We start from the raw sequence: 24,410 nt of genomic DNA, 5'->3' as shown, positions 1-24,410 counted from the left end.
AGCAAACTACTGTATTTGTTGGGAAACATACTGTACCACTATCTGTTTAATTATACAACAGCAAAAAGTACTCTAAGGCTCATTACGCCAGTGGCCTTTCCTCTTTCTAACAGTCCTGTGATGTTTTTAGAAAAGTGAATGCTTTCTAAATGACATTTTCTCCTGCAGTCAGCAGGTCCCTCAGTTCTACATAAATCTGCAAACACTACAACAGTGACTGGCTTATTTCTTCATAATTACTATGGTGCTCTATCAACAGCTGTTAGCTACCTGTGCTCTCACTGCTAATGCCATCTTCACACCAGCTACTTATCAGGGAGGGTCAAAAAAAAATTCAAACATGCTTTATATACCATCTCCTAATAAAACATATCTTAAACAGAAAGACACAATACATTATGCCACACTTTCACATTGTAACATATCACAAAACAACATACCATTAAAACAAAAAAATATTAACATTTAATTAGCAGCAGCACAGGAAGACCAAAATCAACATGGGGTGTGATCATATCGTAATGTTTGGGTGATAAATTTGGGATAAGATGTGAGATTAGAAGTTCTTCATAACATTGCAGTTCTTATGTATACAGTTCTTTGTAACATTGCATATCATCCTAACTTTTTATTTTAAGATGAAGTGATACCTGTTTCACAGGCCAGCATGTACTTTGCTTGCAAAGTAGAACTTAAAAGTACATTAGTCTGTCCAACATGAAAACAGAGAAAAAATGCTGCCAATTGTACAGAATGTTATCTTGTTATAAGATATTAATATATCTGAATATATTAAAAGAATAACTGTGGTTTTGGTAAGAAGGGATTGAGAAATGTTATTGCTCCGCCGCAGAGATAAATCAATGTGCTCCCATATGTGGTTTGTGTTTTTTATCAGTTGTAAGGAAATACCACACTCCTTTCATTCTCTTCCTTGCTGGGAATTAGTGGTTGTTCTTTAATTATGTTTTTAATCATACTTTATAAATGAAGTGTCAGTGGAGTGTGTTGTGTTGTTAAGAAATTAAGTTTGTAGGTTGCTTGTGGAGTAGGTGTATAAAGACAAAACAAGTAAATAATAAAAAAAGAGTGTTAATATGTTGTTTATGTTAGAAATGTCTTAAACCCCCGTTTTCCCCGGCTTAAGCCTTGTCCTGAATTCATGAAAAAAATAAAGTTCACTGCGCTCAACTTTAGTCTAGGGTGTGTAGATCAATCAACACATCATATTCTAGTAAGTGATCTGCATTTGCATAAACAAACCTTCTTCAGAATGATTTAAACCAAAAATAAAACAGAGAACAATCCAACATTTCGTAAAAAAAAATAAAACACTAAATCATAGAGTGACATTCCCTACAAGAGTTCTTAAAAAAAAAGAAAAGCCTAGTTTTAGTCCAAGACTAAAATGTAATTCTGAGCTGTTTCAACTGAAAGAAACTTGCACTGGCTGATCTTAAAACATGTCAGTGCCTTTGTTTTGTCATAAGATGCACACCAGTAATGCTTTTTTCTAAGGCATGTTTATAACAATTACTTAAATGTCCTAATTGAACTCTGGCCTAATCCTGGTTTAGGCTAAGCTCTGTCTATGAAACCAGGCCAAAATATCTTAAAATGATGTTTAAATGAAATGAGCAAACTGTATACACTTTTAATTAGTTTGTTTTCCTATTTTATGCTTTAATTTTTACTTCTGACATAGTCAGTGAGAGAGTTAACTCTTAAAGACTAAAGAAAAAGACATAATATTTATTTACTGTATTAATTGACATTATTTTCGTGGTATTTGAAAGCATTGTTCTGTTTTTGAGAAGACTGCTTGAGTATCTGTATCAAATACAGGACATTGCCTGAATGATGCACAATAATCATAATCATATTAAGTAGCATTTTACAAGCTTCTTGAGCCAAAATATATTTAATGTCTGTAATTATAATCGATAAATATAATTGTACTAAAGAGCCATTGACCGCTTTTGTTCCTAATAAGCCCACTAAGTTAAGAACCTCTTGAACCTCACATAAAAACACATTAACTGAATTCACTGTGCTCAAAACACATCCTTATATAGTAATTCATCAACTGTGCCCACTTACACAATGCTTTTAAGCCCACTGGAAGTGTTAATAATTATTAATATTAATATAATCATATTCATATATTTTTGTTCAGATATTTTCTTTGTAGTGTAGTAAGCTTTTTCGGGAAGACAGTAGATTCTGTTTTTGCTTATTATTTTGGCCTTGGCCCAACCCTGAAGCCCATTCGCTTCCCATTTGTGTGCTGATTATTGCCATTGAACTTGACAGACAGAAATAAGACAGAAAAGAAAGAAAGAACATAAAAAGTCTGGTGTAAAGACATATATTTATGTTATTCTCAGACCCTACACCTGGGACATAACATTATTAATAATTTACAACTTACCAAAAGGGTCTAATTTTATCTTTTACTACAAAATAAACATTTTGTAATTTTTATCCCACAAATCTAAAAACGTGTGCAATTAGAGATTTATTTTGTATTTAATACAGGTGCCATGTGTAAAAATTTATGTAAAAATATCCAAAAAAATGACCTACACACATCAAAAGAATGAGAAGAAATAAGGGCGATGATGTCATTAAAAAATGTCAAGTTATAGTGCTGCAGAGATATCAACCTTAATTAGCATTAGCATTACTAGCCACGGCCCGACAGGTGTCGTAATACCCAGTTTCGGCCATGGGAGGCAGTATGCGGGCGGAACATTACCACCAGCCAACCTGCAATACACGAATAACTTGCACGGCTTGTGGGCGCGTACTTGAACCTGATGTCAATCGTGTGGAAAGTACAGCCCACTACTTCATTTCAGTTCAGGGAAGAGAGCGATGGCTGAAGCCCTTGGCAAGAGACACCTACCACCACCACCCGCTACAGGAAAACAACCGCGCTCGGAATCACAAATCAAATCCGATAAGAAAAGGAGCCGAACCAGAGTAAACATCGGCACTGCTTTCCATCGCTGGAGACAACTGATGGACTTGAAAGAAATGAGGTTCGACTCCGAACTTGCAACATTTCTTTTGGATTGGTAAGTAAGATGCTGTTAGTATTTCGCTAGAAGTTTTTTTTATATATTTGCGTATTTTTTTCAGGAAGTTATAACATAGAAATGTATCGAAGGCTGTTCGATAAACGTGCTAATGTAAGCGATGGCTAAACGTAGCTGCGTTTGATAATTAGCTAGCTATAACTTACCCACAGATCCGATCCGGTTTTCGCCTGTTATCTACCAAAGCCCGTCTCTACCAAGCTGATGCTAGAGAGTTGGCAGCTCTGGTTACGTTGGTTGGCGCTAGCTTGGTCACATCAGCTGTCTGTTGTTGACCAATGATGTTGACAGAATGCTGTCTGTCAAATTAATTTAATTCAAATAATGTGTATATACAACTCAAAATGTAATATGAACAAAACGAATATGAACATATTCACTGGTAAAGGTGAAGGGGAGTAGCTTGAAGATGTCATGTTTCAAAATCACTTGACATCACCCAACGTTCCTCTGGAGGCAAAACGTCCTTTAGGCTTCGGCTATGGCTCTAGGGTTGTTGTGAAGGTAAGGGCGGAGCATAGAGACTATGCCGTTTCTCGTTTGTTACTCTAGAGTAGACCAATTCACTTTATTGAGGCATACTGCCCCCATCTGCTATGGAATGTGGAGTATGACTTGATTTTTTTTGCCAGACATGACACATGGCACCTTTAATGTACAATTAGAGATTTATTTTGTATTTAATAATAACTTATCAAAAAGCTTCACAAATACACAATACATGATATAAGGAAAGAAGAGATTTGAGTTTGTTTAAAAGGGTCTCTTCCTCTTTCATCCTGTTTCATATCGGGTCAAATAGTGTCACAAATGTCCATTTCTTGATCTAGAAAGCCATTGATCTGTAGAAAGGATGTACAGTGCTTGACTTCATCTCTAAGCCTATTCACACTGCTGAAGTGGGGAACCATTCAAATGCTGTGTTCCCTTCATATATATGAATCATAGCAGAGTTCAATCAGTGGGTGGAAGAGGATGAATTCTCAACCCTATGCAATGGGTGTTATTCATATCAATGCAAAGGCTGTCTCTTTATTAACTCAACTGCTTTTGTGCAGGCTGTTTCTGACCTTGCCTTTAGAGAAAATGCAGAAGGTTGCTCTATTTTAATGAGGGCCTGACCGGGTCCCTGCTATATTGTTGCCGTACGATAAGAAAATGAAAATGTAAGGGACGTGACTCGGCTCGCAAGGTCGATCTGGGAAATATTCTTTTACATATTCAAGTGCACTTCTTGTGAAGATAATACAAATTGACAAATGCAGGTATCCTGTAGGAAGAAGGCAATCACGGCGGTAGGGAAACCAATTTAAGTATCTGGATCAGAGAAATACCTTAAAAAAACTTTCAAACAAACTTTTGCCAGATCCAGTAGTTATAAAAACTTCTTGAATGGCTTGCAGTTACTTACATTGATTAAATGCAATTTATTTTTTATTTTTTTTAAGTGCTAAGAAATATTAGATAAAATAGAGAAGGTTGAACATCAAAATTCTCCCTGACCATTGGAAATGAAAGAAAATGGTGAGACAAGTGGAAATAATTAGGTGGATAGATAATTGCTCCAGCTCATCTGATTTCCCTGAAGTCCTGTAAATGCAATCCACGAGTAAGGCACAAGGCACTTCACTTCAAATGGTGCAGACGCTGAAATGATTGAATAGTGAGAGGCAATGGTCTGATATCATCTGCACTCGTGTTCTTAGAGAAAGAACCAGGTGCTGAGATGTAACCCATGTGCTTGCTGTGTTTTGATGTTATGGATGTCTATGGAGTGGTGTAGGATGTAGAGGTCACTAAATCATACAGTTATTAGACATTTCAGAAAGAGTTTATCTCAGTTCAATAAGGGGTTCTCTGTTGGGCATTGACTTTTGATGGGTCGCTCGATATAGTGCTGTTTACAGAATGAAGTCACGTAGCAGCATGCTTTTCATTCAAGCAGTGGCACCACAAGGTGAAAACAGGGAAAAGAACCTGATTTGATTCATTCAGCTTCCAATGTTTTTCTTCAGAAAAGGGCTTGGCCTTATGGAGAGATTTGAATACTGGAGAAATGGTAGGATCGTGTTGATCAGCTCCTATATGCTGTAAAACATAACTCTTGGATCTTGGATTGCTGGAAGTGAAAAAATGGTGGAAAAACCACCACCAGTGATTCACTTGAAATTGGAGTAATGCTTTTTTTTAATTAAGCAATACATCTTTTGAGATCTAATATTATGCATATTATATAAATGCGTTTTTTAAATGAATATTAAATCCTTTTTACATCTTATATCATGCATTTTACATCTTAAACACATTATATTAAAAAATAATAATAAAACCATTAACACAACCCAAAAAAACTTTATAGAGTTTGCCTATAAGTTGAAAACTTAAAAAAAGAAAAAGGTAATATATAAATAGGTAATTGCTACAATAATGGTGGCTTTTAAGTTATGACAGCTTGACATTTTAAGTTTCATCAAGGCATTTAAAATAAGTATGGACATATATTTAGCACAAAAATAATACTTTTTTTCCCCTGCTGGTTCTACATGCACTTTATTTTTGCAGCTTTGTTGAATTTCCTAACTTTTTGTCAGCCTTTATTTTATTCTAATTCAATTAAATCTGTAATATAACTTTTGAACATGCCTTTTTCTTGTTTTGTAAGATACCGCATATATTACTCGGCAACTATTGTAAAACTGTGCACTTATAAAACAATAATGCAAAACAATTTGTTATTAACAACAATTGAGAAACCATATTAATATCATTAATAACTGTCACTAAATATGTAAGAAAATATAATATATCTATATATTTGAGAGTTCTGAAATGTAATACAAGTTTGGCTTTAACTCCACCGCTCTGGAAGTAAATGTGAGAAATAGCCTCTGCACTTGATAGAGCGATTTCTCTAGGGCACTGGGGTGTGCTGTATATAGTAGACATGGGGTGTACATTTTGTAAAGAACTATCAATCTCATGTTTTGAAATACAGCAGATGCCTGAAAGTTGTGAAAAATATTTTGTTCTTTCAATGAAATTTGATATATTCCGATATATTCTTCCTCCTATCACACCTAGACAAACTATGTTTCTGTGCTTATTCTTTGAATACTTTTACCATAGCAACAAAACTGTCAAACTGGCATCTTCCCATCAAGAACACAATCAATACCAACCTGGGGAGAGAGGAAAGAACAGAGCAGGAAGAGCAGATGATGAAAAAAGAGAAATGACATTGACGTTTACAGTAAATGGCTCATTGAGCAGTAACACACACATACACTTAGATTTTTTGTTTGTTTGTTTCTCCTTCACTTCATTCTTTGCTTTATGCAGTTGCTCTGTAATGTCTCTCTGTGGTTCATATTCAAACGTAGATGTGAACTTTTTTCAACACCTACATTTATGTTAAATATTATATTAGTGTCATATTAGCATTTTATATGAATAAATACCCATTCACACCAAGGATGATAGCTATAACAGTAACTATAAAGTTTTAATAATTTTATAAGAGTAACAGAGGTCCACACCACAGCTATAATGATAATGGCACAAATGAGCAATATCTCTGGAATCTCTTTCAAAATGATTTTTTTACCCCCAGCTGACGAACAATAAAAAAACAGACAAACAGAATTCACCTGACGGCTCAAGCATTTAAAGCAACTAAATAACTGATGCATTTAAACACATAGAGATGTTAGTATCCATGTGTGGACACTATTATAGCTCCTCATTAAAGTTGTCAGTGTGAATGTGCATTAAGTAAGTAACAGCCCTTTATATTTCATGTTTTATTCTCTGTATACAGAATTTCTCAGCATCCTTCTGTCTGTAGTGTAGAGAGTCCAGCTTCAATCCTCAGAGACCCGACTAAATAGTTCCCATGTTTCACTAAATAAATAATATCTAGCAGTTCAAACTCTGAAATGTATCATAGCAACAAGTTTGGCAGGAAAATATTAACAATTTTAATCTCCAACATGCCAAAATCACATAACATAGCTGTTTGGGTCAATAGCTTTCAAGTAAGCATTTGACCTGTGATCTTTTATTCATAATTCTCAACATATTTAGCAACAGAAAAACATAAAGCCCACATAATTAAATATGAGATTTGTATTTATTTTTATTTTTTTCTCTAAATGTTGCAGATATGCAGCACTGGGTCATAGTGGTCACCAACTTTTATTTAATTCACGCAACAGATCCAGTTCAGTAAATGCATAAACTGCTTCAAATGTTTCTCGTGTCTTAATCAAGTGTAAGAGGGCTCTGATTTAAACATACTGAGGTTTCAAGATTACTGGAAAGACTTTTATAAAGGTCAGTTTAACTGTACTGTAGTTCTGCAAATGTGAATGTTCAGATATTTACAAGGGTGGTCAGGGAGGTGTAGAAACATTTCAGGATCATGAAACTTTTGAATGTGCCAGAGTGCCACTCTGACATACTGAGGTTGCAGACTCTTTGTAAAGGTCAGAGCAACTGTTCTTTGAGCCTCTTAATATGCATTTCCGAGGGTCACTGAAGTTCCCAGATCATGAAACTTCAGAGATCAGCAGAGGAATGCTCTGAGATGAATCCAAATACTCATTTTGGAAGCCCAGCTTAATGTGCGTGTGTATATACTATATATATATATATATATATATATATATATATATATATTATATATATATATATATATATATATATATATATATATATATTAAACTTAAGATCTGTGTAAGATTTGCTAGTGTCTCTGAGGGATTATAAAACTATTAATGAGATTTCAAGATTCAAAGAGTGTCTCATAAAATCACTGAAATGATTAAATGTCATTCTTCATTTCTGAATAGATTCTGTGTCTTAATTGCACTCCCTGTATTTTTTCTCTTTTCTGTTCTTCCTTCCTATATCTGTCATGTTCTCTGCACTCCCTGTCCTTCTTTTCTCAATATCAGGCCGGTGTAGCAGTTAACAATAATGGGACTGCTGTAAGCTTTCATTGTGTGCCTCTCAGCGAACTGTCTGTATCACACAGGAAGTGCTCACTCTAATGTCCTCTCTCATTTCTTATAGCTTGTTTTATTTCTTTTTTTGACAGTGCTAAAACAGCCACACATCTCTTCCAAGGACATTTCTTCATGCAACTAAAATGTTATTCAGATTTCATTAAACCAACAAGACTGTGTTGGTTTCGTCTCAGTTTATTGCATTAGTTTATAAATTCATCTGCAGTTGACTCCTTCATTTAAAACAGTGGCTTGATTTAGTCTCAAAAATAAAATATTCTGTTATTGGACTTTTGACTCTAAAACTCGTTGTTACCAAAAAAACAAAAAACAAACACAAAAAAAAAACAATATACACAGCTGTTGTTACTTAGGTATTAATAGTTGCATTATTGAGCATGTTTCATTACAGTGGCAGTAATTGTGCAAATAATTTAGAAGTGTTAGTGTGTATTATCCACCTCACACACAAAGTGTGTTGCAGTTAAAGCTCACATGACTGTATTTGTTTGCATATCCTCAGGGCAATTGACTATAATGAATCCTGCACAGTCGACTTATTTAAAAACACTAAGAATAAAATAGATTACTGTATATTTAAGACTCTTTCTTTTTCAGTGCCTGAACTTAGTATTTCATGAAGCCCTTTTTTTTTTAAAGATGTCATCACAGCTTGCCATGTTAATGTAGCATTTTGATTTGTGGCTTTGTTATGGCTCACACATTCAGATTATAGATAAAAATAATATATTTTTTTTTTTTCACTGATTTCAGTATTTTGTTACATATTGTGAAGCTTTTTCATGCTGATATTTGAAATTATTTAGGTGTATAGCAAATTAAAGCTACAGTACAGACTTTGGCTCCAGTTAAGGAGTAAAAGAGCAAGTTACTTGTGGAGAAACTGTAATTATTTATATGTGTTGGTTACAGGTTATAGTTTTTATCAAAGCAAACGTCACTAACAACATCAACACTCACCCCTTCCAAAAAAGAAAAGACGTCATGTAAAAAATCTGCAAATAACATCTTTTGAGCAGGTGACGGTCTTCCACTGATTTTTGACTCATTGAAAACAAGTGTTTTAAAATAAAATGTTACAAAAGTTAGGCAATGATGACATTCAACATAACAATTGCTAGATATCTTACCTGTCAAGCAAGAAAAAAGTCCATCTCTGGGTCGATTTGAAATCCTTTTAAGTCTCTGAGTTGTCTTCGTCTCTGAAAAGCAGTCCGATGTTGATATTGAGTTGTACAGGCTCTGGCACTTTTTTCCTTTTTGCTTGTAAATGTACTGATTTTCAGCTTTAAATACTTATTAAAACAAATTAATTAGAATTAATTAGAACAACTTCATTAAAAGTAATTAAATAAGACTTAAATGTTTTACATATTTATTTTTTTACATTTGTTTATTTAATTATCGATTAAATTTATTATTTTCACCAGATTATCAAATATGTTTTACTACTACTATTACCTTTTTTAATTTCCAGCAAAAAAACTATAATATCTTAATACATTTTATTATCATCATATAAACTTGTAAAATATTTTGGTCATACCCCTCACCCTTATTGGGTCTCTGGACATGAAGTCCAACATGACACTGAAGGACATTTATCCATTTATTTATCATCTAGCTTCATATTTGTATTAATTTCATGAAGCTTCTATAGTGTCTGGCATGCTTGTCTGTGAGAGAAGGTCACAGTTCAGAAGCGTTTGGATCACAGGAGGTTGCGTTCATTTGACTTGACTCCTGTAAGAGAGGCTTGTGATGTACATGTCATACCCGTGACTGTTGTTTTCAAAGGCCAAGAGACCATGCTCTCCCCAGTTCATCTTGACTTACATACCCGCTGACAGGAAGGATATTATAAGCTCGGGGACAGTGTAGGGTAGTTTGTATGTGTGTGGTGTGTGCCGTCAGCCAGCCTAACTGTATTTAATCATAGCAGCACATGTGAGAGCTGTGGCTCAATGCTGAAGAGTTGTGTGCTTACAGAAACAATGATGCATATCTAGCCTGTGCCATGTTCTGATTAATTGCCCCTCATTTGTCTCTTCTTTCCTGTTTACTCTCTACTGTCTCATTTTGTCTCATCACGGCTAAAACATACAATAAAACTAAAGAAAAAAACATACACAAACAAAACCAAATTAAACCCTGTGGCTCGTGACGATACATTGTTGTGTAAAGAAATCGGTCTGTGCAAGAAACTGAACAGTATTTATATTGTTTTTTACCACTCAATGTCCAAACTGAGAACTCTCCTGAGTGCGTCCTCCTATGTGCTTTCTCAGCAGCAGGTGCTTGAGGCGTCTTCTTCTTCTTCTTCTTGCTTTATGGTGGATATCAGACTTATAAGTGCATTACCGCCACCTATCTCTCAAGTGGACCATTGACACTCTATCTACAATCTCAATTAGGACTGTCAATGGTCCACTTGAACAATAGATGGAGGTATTAAAACATTAAAAAATCTTACAGACCCCAAACTTTCAAGCGATGCCATAGAAGAACCATTTTTGGTTCCAACCATTCAGTCAAAGGTTCTTTAAAGAACCATCTCTTTCTTACCTTTTTATAATCTGAAGAACTTTCTTTCGCCACAAAACAGAAAGGTTCTTCAGATATTAAAGTTTCTTTATAGAACCATTTAGACAAAAAGTTTCTTCTATGGCATCGTGAAGCATCTTTATTTTTAAGAGTGTAGTGTAAATAGTCTTAATAGTCTTACATTGAACAATGCTATGTGCTTTGAGAAATGCTTAATATTAATTATTCATTGTAGAAAATGCATTAAGTACAATTATTGAATAGAAAAGCTTCATTAAGCTGGTTTACTTAAGTTGTTTGGAAAAAATAAATCATCTATATTTTACTTGATGTAAGGTATACAGCAGACAAAAAGATCATAAATACAATAAAATTCTGATGAAAATAGATTGAGACGATTTGCATTTCCTGAACACAATACCAGTGTTTCCAAGGCAGCAGTAGAATAGTGTTAAAGTCGAGACAAGCTTGTAAATCATTTGCAGAATCCGAGCTGCTTTGCTGTTGTCATAATGCTCAACATGTGGCTTGTTATCAGTTGCATTGGACACAAGAGTCAACACGGTCGCTGTGTAGGTGTGAAGTGGATAGAAAGTGAATTTGAGTATGTAAGACAGAAGGAATAGTAGCAGCCCAGAATGAGAGCTGTAGGCATATGAGTAGAGAGGAGAATGGCTGGTTATATTTAAGAATCTGTCTCCTCTCTGAGGTGTTCTGGTCTCTCTCTGTTGGTCTGTCAGCACCACTGATTTTGACCTTAATGCGATTAGACAAGTCTACAATCATAGATGGCTTTTCTAATGATGTGCCCGGACAAAGCATTGGCAGAGAGGATTTTGTGGATGATTTGATTGGTCAGTGACAATTGCACATTGCAAAAAGTTAGAGAAGGTCGTGGATTGGGCCAGAATTAATAAAGTCATGTGGATTACTTTGAAGAGTTTGTTAATGTCTCTTGATAATGAGATTTCGTGACTAGAGGAGTTCTGCATTAAGTGTGGAAATTGTGCATGATTCTGAGAATAGCTTATCTTCTGATTTTCTTGTTATATAATTGCATAGATGTATATACTGTATTATGGAGTAACTCAATATCCTTAATACTTTATGTGTATCCTTTGAGTTTTCTCTAAGGAACAAGGTGACCTGATTTTTCTTTAGTTTACTAATTTGTTTCTTCTATGTCCAGCTAAATATCTATTTTTAATAGGAGAGAGGTTGTTTCTATGGCAACCACATAAGATGTATAACCGTTGTCTTCCTCCAGCTGGTTTGACAAGGGCATCATCAATGATCTAGTACAGCAGAACTTTATGAGAATCCACTGTTGGCAAGCACATAAACAAGTGATACATATAAACATAAATTATGATTACTGATGACAGCGTCAGTTATACATACATCTCCAAAATGTAATTATTTCAACATATTGATTAATTTATCATTTTTTTTCACCACTGTTCAAAAGTTTGGAGTCTGAAAGAAGTGAATGCTTTTATCAAGCAAGGATGCATTAAACTGATTAAAAATTGACTTTCAAATTTCTAGTTCAAATAAATGTTGTTTTTTAAATGCACATTAATCATATTATCCTGAAAAAAAGTTCCTAAAAATATATTTATTTATTTATTCAGTTTTTACATTGATAATAATGAGAAATGTTTCTTTAGCATCAAATCTTCATATTAGAATGATTTCTGAAATATCACGTGACACTGAAGACTTGAGTAATGATGCTGAAAATTCAGCTTTGCCTTCACAGGAATAAATTAAATTTTAAAATGTATTAAAATAGAAAATAGAAAACTTTTTTTTTAATTGTAGTAATATTTCACAATATTACTATTTTATTGTATTTTTTAACAAATAATTAAAAAACATATACATATACACTATTACATTTTATTACATTTAACACAATTTTATTTATTTTTATGTGTTGCAAACAGTGCTGTTTGCATATACACATCTCAGGGGCAGTTGATCACTATTTGAGAGTCTAACTAGAAGTTTATGAGAGAGCAAAAAGTGCTGATCTAACACCTGTCTTGAGATTTAATTAACAACTTGACCCAGATAGATACTGTTTGAGAAGATTCTGAAACTGCTGATCCAAGACCTGTTATAATATAGTATCTTGAGAACAGTTTGATTTAATAGAGGAGTATATATTTATTAGGGGACAAGCACAGGTTCAGCTGTATTGATCTGCGGTATTTGAGAAATAAATTTGCACACACATACACATGATGAAATGTGACATCCAGGAAGGTTACAGAGATGCAAGCGTATCGACCCAATTTATGGTCTGGAAAATAACCTGCCCCTACACACCCCCACGAAACACTCACTTCCGTTTAATGGTCTCAGTGTGTGTGTATAGCCAGAGGCTGTGGACATTTTACTTGAAGTCTTTGTTTGTTTACCCGTTTGTTTACTTGAAGATCTATTTACTACTCACAGATGCCTGTTTAAGTCCATAGATAACAGGGCAAGCTTAATCTTACTCAATCCTCAATGCTTTATCAAGAAATCACTGAGAACATTTCATGGCTTTTTACAAACGGCTTGCTCATTGAACCTACTCCGAAAATTCAGGGCAGTAAAACAGCACAAAGCTTGGGAGAAACACTGCCTTCAAAGTCTGTATACAGCAGACTCTGAACATATCCGACTCCAGTGGTGAAACATCTTGTCTGTTCAAAAATGAGTATTGTATCATTAAATATTCAATTACCTCCAGAGCTCACTTTAATTTGTTCTAGATCATTAACCTTGATGTTATAAAGCTGGTCTGAATCCAGTTTCCTTAGGAGGTGCCTTCATACAAAAAGCACTTTATGGTCAACAGATTGTAAACCGGATGCAAGTATTTTATCGTATCGTACTGTGCCATAAATTTTAAAGGCATATGCCATAAGAGGCTGTTGTGCTATAGAGTTATGGGGCTGGTCACGTTTTTGCCAAAGTTTGTGGGCAAAATGGTCCATTATCAATTGTCAGTCTGTTGTGATGTATGAAGCAGATCTCCAAAAAGAAATCCCTTTCAAACCAAGCAGCTTTCTGCTGGTCAACACGATGACCAACTTGAACCCACTGCAAAAACTGTTTAGGAAAATTGTTCTTGTTTAAGCAAAATTCCAGCAAAAAGATTCACTCACTAATATTCACATAGGAGGGTAAATATGACCAAAGTTTTCCAAGTCAATGGACATATTTAATTTCTTAATGCATTTAGGTTTATATTCAATCATTTTTTATTTTTTATTTAAAAAAAAATATTATTGGTCAATATATTGACAGATTAATTGTACATGTTCATTTTTTTTCATATTCTTCTATTTTTATAATTAGATTATCTTTGTTATCATATAACACTCACTTAAAATGAGTCTTAAAAAACACTACTAACTAGCCTAACTAACTAACTAAATAAAGCTGTTAAAAACAATTCTCACAAAAGTCATTATCAAATGTTTTATACTGTACATTATATTGTTCTGATGCTTAAATTTACTTAAAATGATTGATATTAATGATAAAATGATAAATGCTTTAATTATAAAATGATTGATATTATTGATTCATTTTTTAGTGTTTTTTTTGAGTGAACTATTCTCCCTTTATGTTTTTTTAGTGTTTTATTTTTAATTTATTTAGACACTGTTACAGAATCATAATATAAGACATTTATCAGTTATCGACCATGACGTGAAAATAATTATCAGTGCTAGAATCAAAGTATCATTTTGTGGATTATTAGGTATATTGCCTTACTCTATCCTGTCTCGTACGCTTTACTGTTTCCTCTCTCTCTTTGCTGCCTATCTAACTCTCCTTTGTCATTCTTTCATTTCCTCTGTCACTTCCACCCATTCTGGCTCTCTTCATCCTGCTGCCCTTGTCAATTCGACTGTGCTCAGTCACGTCGTATGACACAGAGTAAGTTGCTGTTGCTCGGTACAGTAATTGCTGAGCTTTTGGAGAAAATGAGGTTGATTTTACTGGCTGGCTTTTTTGTCATTAGTTTGGCTGGAGTTCAGCGTCTGGCTTCTGTTCTGTCTGTGGATGGAAGGTGGAGGAGCCAGGTTGGGGCCAAGCTGGCAGAACTGTGCTAAATGAACCGCTCCATAGACTCCATAGACACCATTTAGTTTGGGTCATTTGTGTGTTATTGCTTTCCCTAATCGCTCTGGAACATTATTGTTAATTGCTTTCATTAATATCATCATTAGGTTTCAAGAGTATAGTGAAATATATAGTAGCCTGAGACACTTTATGCAACTCAACAGTCAGTGATAAAGGTGGAAGAGGGAAATTGAATCAATATTTTTCTCTACTTTCATTAGTAGACTAGCATATAGATGACCTCCAAAATGTCACACATCTAAAAGTCACAAAACTCAAGTTTTGATTTCATGGGGTCTTTAAGACAGCCAAAAACTAAACAGAGAGAGAAAGATAGAGAGGAGGAACCACACAGAGGCAAAAAAAACAACAAAAAAACAACAACAACAACAACAAAAAAAACCCCACCACCAACAAAAAAAGACTCTTGGAGGAAACACATTCATAATCACTCAAATTTGAAACATTATCATGCAAAGGTCAGACACTCAACCTCCTCTACAATGACAACAGCTCTGTTCACTCCCATGTCTTTCAGAACCCATTAGCCTTTTTGTTTTACATGCTCTTCTACAGAAGACCCCAACAACCCGATAAAGTCATGAAAGCCCTCAGGCAAGAGCGTGACTTTCAGAAAAGCATATACTGCCAGACTAGGAACAAAATTTATGGGAGTCCATCATTTCTGTATCTTTAAAACTGTAACAATTAAATAGAATTTTGTATTTATTTATTTACCCCCCCCACACACAGGAGTAGCTGGAGACTTTGAATATAGTGTATAAGCCAGAATTATGGTACCTACAGTATGTTCTTTTTTTATTTATAAATTATACATTTTGTAATTATAAATAGTTCTCCCCTTTCAACAGCTTCAAACCTCAAGATTAAAAATGAGAAACAGTGTTAGCATGTGTTTTTATGTTTGTGTTTACAGTGTTTAAAATCTATGCTGCTTTGCTATTCAGTTTCAGTAGACAGGTGCAGGTTTATGTAAAATACTTTTTAAGTTAAGTCAATGTATTGAAACATTTTTTACATTACATGAATAAAAGGTGATATTTTTGCAGTTTTTTAGATGGCAGGGGTGAACGGTCATGACTCAGATGTTAGTCACTGACTGGAGAGCAGCTGTGCTTTGGGGTACAATGATTGTAACACTGATTATGACAGTCATGTGGCTGTGCCTCTGACCCCAGCACAGTGACCTTAAAGCAGAACCAAGCTCACAAAAAAAAAAAAAAATAAGTCAGTGAAAGATTAATGAGTCTGCACTGACTAATTAGTGTTTCATTATGGTATAAAATTGTGATTACTTTTAGAAACAAATTCCATTCTTTGTTATCAACATCATGAAATGCATTAAACACTTAAAATAGCAATTTTGATATTGTTGTCTAGATACCAGAATCTAATTAGTGAAGGTCACTGGATATGATGAAGACTAGTATTTAGTATTTAGTTGTAAAAAAAAAAACAAGTAAAAAAAAAAAAAAAAAAAAAAAAAAAAAAAAAAAAAAACCTTAAATAAATTCGGACCACTTTATTTTTAGAACACATGGCAGAAAGCTTAGAATAATAAAAACCAATGTTCACAAAGTTCACATTGTAGTTAAAAGGTATTATAATACAAAATTCTGAAAAAAAAAAAAAAAAAAAAAAAATGAAAATGTTTTCTTTCTCAAATGACTTTAAAAGGCCTGAGGGGAAGAAATCTCATAAAATTGATATTGCATATCACCAGCAAACCTATATTTTGACACATGTATAAAATCCATAGCTCATAGAGTTGGAAAATGCATAAGGCATTCTAAGATGCGTCTGAGAAGTGTATTAAAATCATAGAACCGGAGTCCAATTTTAAAAGTTTCTCTTATTCTTCCATGACCCTGTGAAGGTGTTATATAGGAATTCACTACAGTGAATTTTTTTCCACTCGCTGTGCCATTAGGGGTTATTTTTTCCTTGACCCCTGCTGAGCTTCCAGTATGACTAAAAGTATAAAAATAAATAAATAAAAAAGAAAAACTTACCAGTGGATTTCATCTAATCTAGCTGCTTCATTGAAAATTTAAAGTACAGTATGACATTATTCATCTGCAAATCACAGACAAAATAACAATACTTTTTATTAAGGCATATAAAAAAGTGGCCGGCAAAATGTTTTCAGTGCGTTCAGTGTAATTTGAGTGTTTCTGTGTGTGTGTGAGAACCATAGAAAGTGGTACTTTTATCACTAGAAAAAAAAAAATTCAAAACACTGTGTTTGAGGGTGTATGTATCTAATACACTAGAGCCTGAATAATATAATAAACTATTTTCTCAGGGTTTGCATTGTAGGTTAGTATATGCAATAACCTGCCAGATTGAATATCCTAGATTATTCATCTTTATCTAGCCATTAGCCACTGCTCTTTAATGCTCTTTGTTATGACTCTCTGAAAAAGTGGAAAAAAAATAAAAAATACCTTGATGATTTTCACTGAATCACTGTGAAGCTCACTTATACAGAATCACTCTCAGGTTTTCATGATGGAGCAGCACAGCACACAATAAATCAGACCTCTTCATCTAATGATGTGATGATCAGTTCAGAGGGACAAGTTGTACTTCAGTCCTGCCATCTGGACAATTATACATTCTCTCTGTGTGAAAGCTTGAACAATGTGTAGTAAGTCAGACTCACGTCGCAAGGACGTTGTGATTTTTGGGACACACGTCACTCAAGGTGCGGTTATGAGTATATGATGACCGATTCCCACCTCACTTAGTGTAGTTCACCAGTCTAAGATTGTCAGTTTGGCAATGTGGGTGTGTTTCCCACAAGCTGTTCAACAATTTGAATTTCACACACTGGAGGGAGCTGGTCAACTGATTTATCTGAAAGATTGGTGGTTTAGCTAGCTAGTAGAGCCTTGGATCATCAACACAAAGACACAACTGTAATAAGATTAATGAAATTTATTAACAATAGATATGCAAGAGTAAATACAACAGCTAGTAATGATACCAATAAATGAACATGCACTGCTTATAGACAATAGACTAAATAATAAATAAATAAATAATAATAATAATAAAAAAGAAGGATGATACTGAATAAATTGCAGAAACAAATAAATGGAATGAACACAGTTTGGCTGAATGGAATGCTGTTGAGCTGAATGTGGCAATGGAAGAGATTTCTATGGTAATGTTGCTTGTGGGAACCACTTAAGGGCTCTGGTGGAATTAACGATAAATAACTGCTTATTTATCTCTGAACAAATAATATCGCTATTATTTGTAATGCTGTCCCCAAGTAAATGTTATCTAAACAGGTTAGAAAAACATAGGCTACAGGTATAAACTAAGCCGAGGTCTTTAGGAAAGAGGTTTGGTAAGTTTATAATTATGTTCCACAGGTGGGTGATCAGTCCGGCGGTAGTGACGTCTTCCACTGGTGATGCAGACTGAGTGCAGTGGGGAGGGCACAGAGTTGCATATCGGTATCCGTCGACGTGGTGATATAGAGGATGCTGAACTTCTGTTGTGCCACAGGGGGTCCTTAGAGCATGGGTCAGATGGGTCTTCACGGGGTCCTTTGCAGCCTTGCTGCGTTGTTGAGTGTCTGCCACTGCGGAGGTCCTTTGTGGACTGGGCTGCGCTGCTTTCATAGCGGCAAGAGTCAGAAGGGGGTCGGTCACTGATGGGTCCTTTCCAACTGAAGGGCAGCCAAATGCAATAAGGAAGGTTTACTCAGGAACTGAGTTGAACCTCAGCTGTCTTGAAGTCTATTTCCTCGTCAGGCCAAAAACTCAGAACGCTGTATCTGCTACTGTCTCTCTGGATGTACGATAGACTCAGAACTTTGGTGTTTCTGTTAGTGTCTCTGTGGACGAAAGACTCAGAACTAGGGAGTGTTTCTGTTGCTTTCTTCCCAGTGACAGGACTCGGACTCAGAACAGGGAGTGTCTGTTGGAAGGATACATTTATCCCTTTCTGATGAGGAGGAGATTGGATTCTGGCGCCTCTCCATTCCAGGAATGTGATTTGCCACTTGTGTCCGAGGTGGCCATGGTGTTGCCGGCCTTAGTGTGGAACTCATTTGCATACAGTCAAGTACAAAGTTAAACAGTGTCTTTACCATTTCACCCATGCAATATTTCTTTACCAAACCTCTTTTAAGTTATTACCAACATCAGGGGGCGCAAGGTCCAGACATGATAGGAAACTGTTGAACTATGACTTATTCATACCATAATATGTTAACAGGCCTGATCCCGTAACCTGTTATGTTAACAGTCAGTGGCCATCATTGTAAACTGTACTTTATCTGAGGGAGAAGTGAATACATTGTAGTTTACATCTATTAAAGGTCTCCAAACATATGTATGAATGGATTTGGTTGGATTTTTGTGGCCTTTCTTTGTTTCAGCCACTGATGTTGCATCCAAAGATCTAAAGGAATTTTTATGGCAGTCATTTCCTAAACTTTAGGATTAGATTTGGTGGTGAGGGTCAACCCGTAGTCTAATGAGAAGTCCTCTCTTAGGTGGTCGTGGGTGCAGAAGGTCTCCCTTCCTGTCCTTATAGAGGTGACCTGCAATTGTCTTGGCATCTAATCTGATGGTTCTGAAAATTTGTTTATGTTCCTCCACCAAGATCCAATCACAGTGGGGCACATCGCCCTCCACATCCGGTAGTGAGAGAGGGGCCCTGCCATAATCTGGTCCTTGGAGTGCCAGTTTGACTGTTGTTCACTAAAAATGGAACAACATTAGAATAAATTTTTTAGAAGAAAAAAAAAACATCAACCCACTTGAAAGCCTAGCTAATTGCAACAATAAAACTCGGTGAAACCAGAGTGATACAATTCATTATTGTTTAATAGATTGATTTTGTATTACCCATTGTTTTAATGTTCCAATTCTTAATTGTATTTTATTTAGATTTACAAATTTATTTAGCTACATATAATTTGTTGTTTTAACTTAGAAGTATAAATCCTAGTGGATTATTTCTCAACTTCATGCTGAATGTTTTCCAGGGTTGATCATCTTATTGGCAATGTTGGCAAATGCCTAAGGGTCTTGACATGGTGAGAGCCCTGACATACACCATTGGCAATGATCTGAACGGAATGAGGAGCTAGTAAATATAAATATTCTAGACACACATGGATGGTGCATGCTGGGAAGTCAAGTAGCCCTGCAGCATCTATCACAACTGTGTAGTCTTGTGTTGGTGATTGAGTTTAAATCCTCTTATATATAAAAACAAATTCATCAAAAATTATGATGGTTTAAACATCGAAAAAAAAAACAAAAAAAAAAAAAACACTTACAAAATTCAAACCAACCCTCACATCTAAAAAAAAATACATCAATCAATAATTCTGTCAATAACAAATTTATTCATAATTATGATGGTTTAAACTTCAAATCATTGCTTCCAGCTAAAATACAAGCCCTCTATCAATAATGCTGCTTTCTCCAGAGAGAGAAAAAAGGAGAAAAATATGCATAGATTAAGCACCGTTTACAAGCAAAACAGTTCTAAACAAATATGTCAGTGGATTTTGATGTAAGAGGACAACAGGCAATGGACTTTTTCACTGGAGGAAGCTTTAAAGTTGCTGTTAATGATGGATTTGTGTCTTACAATCATGCACCTTTTTACTTGACAAGATATTATTTGATGGACTGGAGTTGCATGGATTACTTTGATGGATTATTATTTGATGGATTATTGTAATGTTTTTATCAGCCATGTGGACTATCATTTTGACGGCACCCATTCACTACAGTGGATCCATTGGTGAGTAAGCAATGTAATGCTAAATTTCTCCAAATCTGTTTCAAAGAAGAAAGAAGAAACGCAAAAGTCAATTTTCAGTGAAGTGAACTGTTCCTTTAATCCTACTACATAAAATGAAATAAGTGAAGCTGATATTTGAAAAGAAATGGCAGACTCTATGAAATATATGAATCAAATGAACAAAAAAGGCTGTTATACCATTTTGTACAATGCATGTGTGAGATGGCACTCAGGAGGACACTGTATGTACAGTATGTCTGTATTTGTTCTGGAATATCTCCTATCAGACTGTGAACAGATTGGAATTGGAGTGTGAGGTGTTTTGTTCGCAGTATGGTGAGTGTGAACTTACTGCCATCTTTCAGTGGCTCGTACCAGTTGTGTAGAAGCCAGGCTGCTAGGACACACTTGCACAAGCATAATAATAATAATAATAATAATAATAATAATAATAATAATAATAATAATAATAATAATAATAATTAAATAAGCTTGTTGTAAGCCATCTGGAATAAAACATTATTTAACCTCATCATCATAAGGTAGGCTCTCACAGAGTTGGTAAAATCAACACATGCTTTAATTCAGTGTTGTGGATGTTTATTGGAGTCACTCGCTCCTGTTGGTCTAGGTTAGCTAAAGGTCAGATTTAAATAAATGTATGTTTTAGCTGCAGCTGTTGATGTGTATGTGTTTCCTGTCATGTGGCAGTGGCTCGCTGCTCTCTGTTTGGCAGCAGCTGTTCTTAATTCCAGCGTCTCTTTAGCATGTCAACCGAACAAAGCCGTCCCCTCCTTGCAAAGCCAGAACAACAAACAGCTTAATTAGAGAGACCTCCTGTCCTTCTCCTGTCCTGAAATCAGACACATCCATTATGCACAGCACACTTGTGTGCTTCATACAACAAGGTTCTTTGGGTGAAAGCCAGGAACTTTCAAATCCTTCACTTTAACTTAAAGTGACTCTTAAGGCCTGCTCACCATGCAACAAAAATATATTTTTATATACTTTGATTTGTGTTGTTTTAGTACTCATCAGCCAATAAGATCTAAGCTTATATATACTTGACACAGTGTTCATTGCACCAACTATTACATCAATAAAACTAACACACACACACACACACACACACACACACACACACACACACACACACAGTGTATATATATATATATATATATATAGTTTATTTATTTCACTGTTTATTTATTGTAATGGCTGCTTATTGTGTAAATCACTATTAACAATAGGTATCATTAATTTCTTATATTATCATTTAATTTCTTCAGTATATGATGCTAGCACACTATTTTACTTCCATAATTAAATACCATCAAACCTTGGATTGATAGAATATATTTTAATTTGTAGTGATGATTTTGCTTAATGCAGGTGAAATCCTTAACAGGATGAGTGAATTATTTGTCTTTCTTTTGACCATGCAAACTTTTCTCAGAGCGATTGAGGTGGAAAAAATGTGTTGTATTGATTGATGTGAACAGTTTAGATGCAAATGCTCATTGCCGCTTTTTTTGTGTTGGTCTTAGTGTGCAGTCGATGTGAAAGGCTTTGAGTTGTTTCCAAAGCATTTTAAATCTGTTTTATAGATTGCTAAAAGATGGGAGGCAGTTAAAAAATTAAACTGCTCTTTCTGAACTTCAGCCATTGCCTGTACATTTTCTATGGGAGATGTATGTGATGTGAACTATACTGTACATTACGGCAGGATTTAGATTCATGCATTTATCAGATGCTTTTATCCAAAGTGACTTCCAGTAGAGTAGCACAAGCAATTCATCACAGATATTAGCTGTATTGATTCACTTTATAACTTGAATTGATTCATTATAAATATGCCATGTAACTTTGCCCTGGGAAGGATGTACACAACCTCATCAAAGCTGATGTCTGAATTAATGGACCTCTATGAAGAAATCTGGAGACTGGAAAGGAGTTCAATTTTCAATAAGTCTGTTGTTCCCAATAGTAATATGGATGTTTTTTTTTTCCATTAGAGTCTCTGCTTTGTGTACTAGTATTTGACTTTCCACTGTGTGGGTGGTGTGTGTGCATTTGTATGCACCCATGTTTGCTTGAAAAAACAAACAAACAAACAAACAAACAAACAAATTCTGGGAATAATCAAAATCGTTGCTTTAAAAGGATATTTGTGCTAAAATCAAAAAGTTCTGTCATTATTTACTCACCCTCATGTATTATAATTTTTTTTAAAGGAAAGACATGTTTGTAGAACCATTATACAGCCATTCAACATCATTTTATAGTGACCACATCTGTCAAGTTTCTCCTCAGCAACTGAAGACCTCTGATTTGGCACAAATAATAAGGCTCCTGCTGTTCATAATTCTTCAAACCGTCAGTGTGCATCATCAACAGCTCAACAGATGTTAACATGCTCATCTCAGAGTGACTCACGATGATTACCAAGATCAGGGGAATAACAACAGCAATTTTCTTACATTTTTTACTTGAACAACCTGTTTTTAAAAGTGTTTTTGTGTGTGGTGTTATTTGGCTGCCTACTAAGCTATTATCCACTTGTCGCATTACGCCACTGGTCAGTGATTTGTTTATGCTGCTTGGGCAATGTTAAGAGAGAAAAACAAAATGAAAGAGCACAAACAAACACACAAACCTGACATTTGTAGGAGTAACATTAATATTTTTCAGTGCTTTTGAAAGAATTCTCATACACTCACCAAAGGTGCATTTATTTGACCAGAAATAGAGTAAAAACAGTAAAATTGTGAAATATTATTACAATTTAAAATAACAGTAAATAATTCCTGTGATGCAAAGCAGAATTCAGCATAATTTCTTAAGTCTTTACTGTCACGTGATCCTTCAGAAATCATTCTGATGTGCTGATTTGCTGCTCAAGAAACATTTCTTCTTATCATCAATGTTGGAAACAGGTGTTTCAGCAGGTGTTGAAAACTGTTGCTTGATGAAAATAAGCTCAAAAGAAAAAAGTTTATCTGAAATCATTTTTTTTAAAGAAAAAGTCTTTATTGTAGTATTTGATCAGTTGAATTCATCCTTGGAGAGTTTTAATTACTTAAAAATCTTACAGACCCCACTCTATAGTGGTCAACACAGTAGTGTACGTATGTGTACAGTATGTGTATACATATTAATATTTAAAAAATGTTGGACTTGAGCTATTTCTACCAGAATGAACCCTTAAATTGAGTTTTGTTGGTGTAAAATGTATTATTTTGATTTATTTATATTATACCGAATCAACCTGACAAAATTAGGTCACGCCAACAAAGTAATTTTTTAATTGCGAGATCATGTAAAATATCTCCTTAAGATACATTCATATTTATATAAACATACTACTGTATAATAATGTTTGTGTTAGACCTGTGTGTATCAAATCTGTGAGTGCATGCTGAACAGAATGCATTTCATCTTTACAAACCACAAGCTGTGGCTGCGAGGGAAAAAAAAAATCCCAAGCTATGCCATCTAGTGACAACAGAACAGGATATTGCATTCACACATGACATGATAAGTGGTACATGGCAGATGCTGTGTGCAACTGCTTTGTGTGTGTGCAAACAAAATCTCTATTTGTTCAGGAATATACAGTATGCAAACATGTTAATTATATGTTTGTGCATTATTGTAGGTATGTTTGTAAAATGAACCCACAAATGACAACAGAGAAGAAGAAAGTGGAGGGTTTTACTGATTAAAAGTGGTCACTACTGTGTGTGTGTGTGTGTTGTGGGGGATCTTGTGTGGATGGTTATTATGACAGGGTGGGAACAGCTGTAATGAC

The sequence above is a fragment of the Cyprinus carpio genome, chromosome B3 (assembly GCF_018340385.1).
Source record: "Cyprinus carpio isolate SPL01 chromosome B3, ASM1834038v1, whole genome shotgun sequence".
In the NCBI taxonomy this organism is placed as follows: domain Eukaryota; kingdom Metazoa; phylum Chordata; class Actinopteri; order Cypriniformes; family Cyprinidae; genus Cyprinus; species Cyprinus carpio.
Note: the sequence above shows the minus strand (reverse complement) of the source record.